The following is a 6000-nucleotide window of genomic DNA, read 5'->3' as shown; positions in this document are numbered from 1 at the left end:
TTTCCTTTACTGGTTTTATTTAGAATTTTTAGAGTTTTAAAATATATATAATTATTTTTCGATGCCTTCGGCCTCTCCTTTATTTATAACATTATTTATGTTAAAACAATAAAGCTCCTTTTTGACTTTGACTTATTTTCCATGATAAGATGTTACGTTTTGTGTGTATCACATGCACTTTCTACAAGTTTATCTTATTTATGTTCACTTCTTATAAAAGTATTTGCATATAAAATTGTACTTCATTCTTTTATCGGTACGTAATCAAAGCTTAATCAAAAGTTGATGATTAGAAGATTAATGGAGACCCGAATTGGAGATCAAATAGTGCTCTCCTCCAAATTTCCATCTGGATCCAGTACTACTCAAGGCATTTGTGCAGATGCGAGTAGATCTGTATATTGAACCCTGTGGATCTTGGAATTTGTAATAGTGCAGAATTTATGCTTTTTCTTAAATACCACATTGCTCAAGTTATACTTAGGTTATAGTTATAGGAAATACCAAATATAACAAAGTACACGAAAATATGCATAAAATATACAAAAAAGTAAAAAGAATGGACAAGCATTAATCTGGGTATTAAACCTGGTATTGTTGGTATTAGGGGTTTGTATATCTTCAAAAAAATTACTTGTGGATTAACTGTTTTTAAAAGAAACAAACATAGCAGAGTCAATAACCTCAGTTTTACAAATAATGTCTTACGAGGAGACGTGATGGGTGAATAAACACTGAGGAATTACTCCAAAAAAGACCGTGTTACACCTATATCTAATTGCACGTTTTTGAAGAATAAATACTGAGGAATTGCTCCAAAAAGCAATTGTCGTCAGTGTGAATTTCACAAGCAGAATTAAACATTTTTTATTAAACTTCTGTGAAAGTTGGTTTAATATTTCCGAAATTTCTTTTGGTTTGTTGCTGGACCGGTTACTCCTATTATAATAATACAATTTTTTTGCTACCCTAATTGTTGCTCTGTATATTTTTCAAGACGTTCATAGAAGAAGCATCTGTGTAATAACATTTCCTTAAGGGATCTTTTTTATTTTATTCTGAATTGTAGTAATTGGAAAACAATCGTTAACTATGTTACATAGTCTTTGATGAAAAGAGTCTAACGGATAACCATGTGGGTTAGATATATGCCTTAGTAAATGTACATCAATATTTTTTTTTGTTGGAAATGTTGGAATCCACCATTCAACCTAAAATTGTTGAAAAAAGAGAAAATAAATTAGATATTCTTGAAAGTAGGAACCTAAACGAACATTTTAACATTTTCAATAAGATAGAGCATCATCCCACTATATGTTCTTCCCATGAAGCAATTTTCACCTGCTGCGTTTCCAGATTAGTGGATTGGGGAAGAAGTCCAATCGAATGACCGGCGAGATCACCAGATGTAACACCCTTCGACTTTTTTCTCCGCAGAGGTCATTTAAAAACTGTTGTGTTTAAAACGCAACCAGTTTCGCTTAATGATCTTCGGCAACGGTTTATTCCAGAATGTGCATCTATTCCAAGCGAAACGTTTCAAAATGTGAGAAATTAGTTTGAAAATAGATTTTACTTTTGTTCAACCTAAAATAGAATGCATTTTGAGCATCTGATTAACATTTTATGAAAACAGAGTTTATTTTATTTAACTTATACCTTTCGTTGACCCGGTATGAAATTTTGGAAAAATTCTTATGCAGGTGCTTTGATGCTTTGAAGTTTCTCCTTCCTGTATGACATTTGTACCACATTGCACTTTTCTACTTTTTTTAGTTTCAGAGATATTTGCATTAAAAGTTTTTAAATTGACTCCTTGTATGTAAAAACATACGATGTATCATGCTTAACAATAAGAAATTAAACCATTAAATACGTCAAAGAATGACCTTTACCGTAAGATATCCAATTAATAAATCTCATTTGTTGTGCTTACAACCGAATAAGTGAGTGCTTCCTTTACTTGGGCCACCCGGAATATAATTAATAAAACCAGAGTGTGAACACTGAGACACCAGTTAATTATTCGTTATTCCGGAACGACACAAGTGGCACACCGCACGACGTCTCGAAGGTTGGCGAGAATCTGCCGGAACAGCGTTCTACCGAGTATATAAGGGGGCAAAAGGCCCAAGGCATTTGCGCAGATGCGAGTAAAAATGTATATTGAGCCCTATGGATCTTGGAATTTGTAATGGTGTAGAATTAATGCTTTTTCTTAAATACCACATTGCTCAAGTTTATTACACACAAAAAAGATGACTGACACCAACTATACATATACTTCAGTGCAAGATGCTTCTTATTATATTTTGCTAACTTTAATGAAACTTTAATTAAACTCATTATTATCTCTGCAACCGAACTATTAATGATGTAAATTAGATCTAAGACTAAGTACACACACGTACAGGTTAATCCATCATCATCATACAACCCGATGATGTTAAACATTATTCTCTTAGAAGAGTCTAATTAATTTCCTCATCTCGTAATTATTATCATCTTAAGACACGCAAGACACGCAGCACAAGACCGTTTAAAAATGAATTAAACTGAGCTCGTTATAATTATAGCATGTTATACTTATGCGGTTTCTTATAAACGTTTTTAATTGCAAAAAAAACTACAGGAGATTGTTTGTTTTAACATTCCTTATAACCTGTAATAGTGCTGACAGGAAAGAAAGTTCTGGATAAGCGACAATTGCTTGGATGAAAGATTTCTTGCTTTACTATAATTATATTTTGCATATACTCAAAATTAAATGTTCTTTTCCAATATTGGTAAAACAGCCTTATTGCACCATGTCAGTAGAGTTTGAAACTGGACTTGCTAAAGACAACTATATAGACAACTTAGTTATCTCTCTTTAAAGGACTATTGTAGACCCTTCCTAGAATTTGCTAAGATACACTTTATCCCACTAATCCTTCGATATTTACAGGTTGATAATGTGAGAATGATTTTTTAAAGGCACTTCTAGGAATATATTTCTTATTTAGGAACAAGAATAAGATTAACCCAGATCGTTCTGAAAACATACCACCAAAGATTTATCAACGTTTGACCCTAGAAGGAATGTTTCTTCAGAATTTTAGATCAGGTATGTTCATCACTGAGGGTTTTTTTGACGTCACTGGGTCAGGTATATGATAGTAAGTAAGAACACATTTTATACTTCTGTTTTCGTTGTAAATAAAAGGGTGTGTGGACTGTATAACTAATTTAATTTATTTAAAATTTGAGAACTTTATTGACTCTACTGTTTATAATTTAGTCGACGGACAACAACTCTGTCGTTGCCAATCGGAAATTTCAGTTATAGTAGAGGGACGATGTTCCCAAGAAAAAAACCAGCTTTAAACAAAAGTTATAAATGTCTTTGTTGGTTTATCCATAAGGCATGGATGAACCAGATATTATGACATAGATAACATGTGACAAATGTTACAGTAACACTCAAGTTCCGGGCATAGATTATTGTCTATATTTTCATAGAAATCTCTATTGGTTTCACATATCCATACTTCCTGAAATATACCATAAATACCCAAATAGAAGCCTAATGATACAACTACTTTAGAAAAAGATCCTGAAGACATTCTAGTGGAACAATAAAAGACCAATCCAAGACACTAAGGCATTAAAGAATATCGGTAGGATGGAATTGACTTGATATTTTATTATCTAAATATGATCGAACAATAAAACAGGTTTGAATTCATATTGTTGTCAAGGTTTTTAAAGGTAAATTAATTTTGTCAAATTATTATATGAAAGCAACCAAGTATAATAGAACATAATTGTTCTTAAATCCTGTATCATTAAAAACCTGGCGTTTTGCACGTTTATTTCAGCCCAAGCTGACGGTTGTGCTTCGAGTTAAATCATTTAAGATAAATTGTTCGCCGAAGCATCAGGGTTTCTTCTTATAGTAAGCATATTCAATAAAAACACTTTCTAATAAATTATTCCTTGGCGTAGAAGTAATTGTGATTAAAATGCATAATTAGTAGTACGTTTAGGCTGAACAATCTAATTTTGTGCTCCGCGATTTGTATGTACGTTGAACCATGCTTAAATTGTTAAGGTAAGTCAAAATTTAACTTTGATTGTGTTTTTCTTAACTAACTCATTGTCAAATAAAAATATGTAGTATAATACACACATGTGGTTATATTCAATACAAAATCTGAGTAAAATGGTCTTTTTATGCAGTTTTTTTTGAAGTCAATTGATACAAGTTGTCGAAAATTGTTGGCTTCGAAACCGGACCTATAAAATTCATATATCTAATGACTCTGTGACTGGATGAACCACGAAATATGCACAAAAAAAATTGAATTTTTCTCGCAAATTTGATTAATTTGATATCAAATAGAATTTCATTCCCTGGCATATTCTCTGACGTGTGTAAAGCAACTTCTCTATGGGATCTTTATTCAATTTATTTTAATGGCTTATATGCTTTCAAACAAATGACTTTAATGCTTTTCCTATAATACATACAAACGTAGAGATCCTCATTACTCCTTAATAAAAATGGTATCACAAGGCTTTACTTACAAAAATAAAAAAACGCTAAACGCCAACCAGATAATAAGGAGAAAAAAGTTCAGTTCGTATCTTGTTATGTAAGGAGTAACAAAATTTTCTAGATATTGGTTATGTACACAAGTGATATCTATATCTTCTTTCAAAAGTAGGTATCATAACGCAACAAATTTTTCTCGTATCTGTGTGGCATAACTGTATTTATTTGACCATTGACTTCCGAATTAAACGAACCCAATTATCAGATCTAACTTCACGGAATTGAGTGCAAACTGATGCTCATTGTCAATTTGTCGTTGATTTGACGTATTTATATTGACCTAAGGTATAATTATTTTCATAATAAACTTAAATATTATTAACTTTACCTATAATACAAAAAAAATATATATATAATTATAGACTGTAGTAACTATTTCCAAATGTCATATAAAATTTGTAATATTTTATCTATTATTATAGATAAACTTATGATCTACTTGCAGATGATAAGGATATAATGTTAATTTATAATTAAACGTTAAATATTATATTTGAGAAGCATAATAAGTCCTTTACGTTAATATCAGTACTCCTAAGGTCAGTGATTTCATGATGAACCCCAAGTAATATTTAATCAAATGACTCCAGAAAAACGTCTCTTATGGAAGAGACAGTGGTATCTAAGACACATGAAGTAGATGTCAAAAAAACGAGAATGTAATATGTATTTATAACAAAAGTTAAAAAGTGAAACTTCTTCATTGAAATCAACTGAATTTGATTTTATTAAAGACTAAAGATTGACATTACAAAAACATAATAGTAATAAATAAAATCAGATTTTCTTACCAGATTCAAATTTTTCAATTCAAATTCAAATTCAAATTCAAATTCAAATTCAAATTCAAATTCAAATTCAAATTCAAATTCAAATTCAAATTCAAATTCAAATTCAAATTCAAATTCAAATTCAAATTCAAATTCAAATTCAAATTCAAATTCAAATTCAAATTCAAATTCAAATTCAAATTCAAATTCAAATTCAAATTCAAATTCAAATTCAAATTCAAATTCAAATTCAAATTCAAATTCAAATTCAAATTCAAATTCAAATTCAAATTCAAATTCAAATTCAAATTCAAATTCAAATTCAAATTCAAATTCAAATTCAAATTCAAATTCAAATTCAAATTCAAATTCAAATTCAAATTCAAATTCAAATTCAAATTCAAATTCAAATTCAAATTGTTTATTGTCCAACAGGAAAATTCCCAATTACAAGACAATCGAAATAATTAAAATTAAAACAGTACAAGTTATAAGCACCGTAAATAAGTAGTACAAAAAAAATAATATAAAAAAATAATATAAGATCCAATATAGAGTGATAACAAAATTTAAAATTTAAAACAATAGCATAATTGTAAGAATATAAGACACACTAACCAAATGATAACAATC

General features: G+C 29.8%; 1 protein-coding gene across 1 annotated transcript in view; it reads left to right on the top strand.

Moving 5' to 3' along the window:
• Positions 1-4073: 4073 nt before the first annotated feature.
• LOC126750361 (polyamine-transporting ATPase 13A3) overlaps positions 4074-6000 on the top strand; it is an 85328-nt gene continuing 83401 nt past the window's right edge. The window contains exon 1 of the mRNA XM_050459946.1: positions 4074-4093. The gene's annotated coding sequence lies outside the window, so the exon portion shown is untranslated. The remainder of the gene's footprint in view (positions 4094-6000) is intronic.

The sequence above is a fragment of the Anthonomus grandis genome, chromosome 2, assembly GCF_022605725.1.
Source record: "Anthonomus grandis grandis chromosome 2, icAntGran1.3, whole genome shotgun sequence".
Taxonomy (NCBI): domain Eukaryota; kingdom Metazoa; phylum Arthropoda; class Insecta; order Coleoptera; family Curculionidae; genus Anthonomus; species Anthonomus grandis.
Note: the sequence above shows the minus strand (reverse complement) of the source record. Positions and strands in the feature narration are given on the sequence as shown.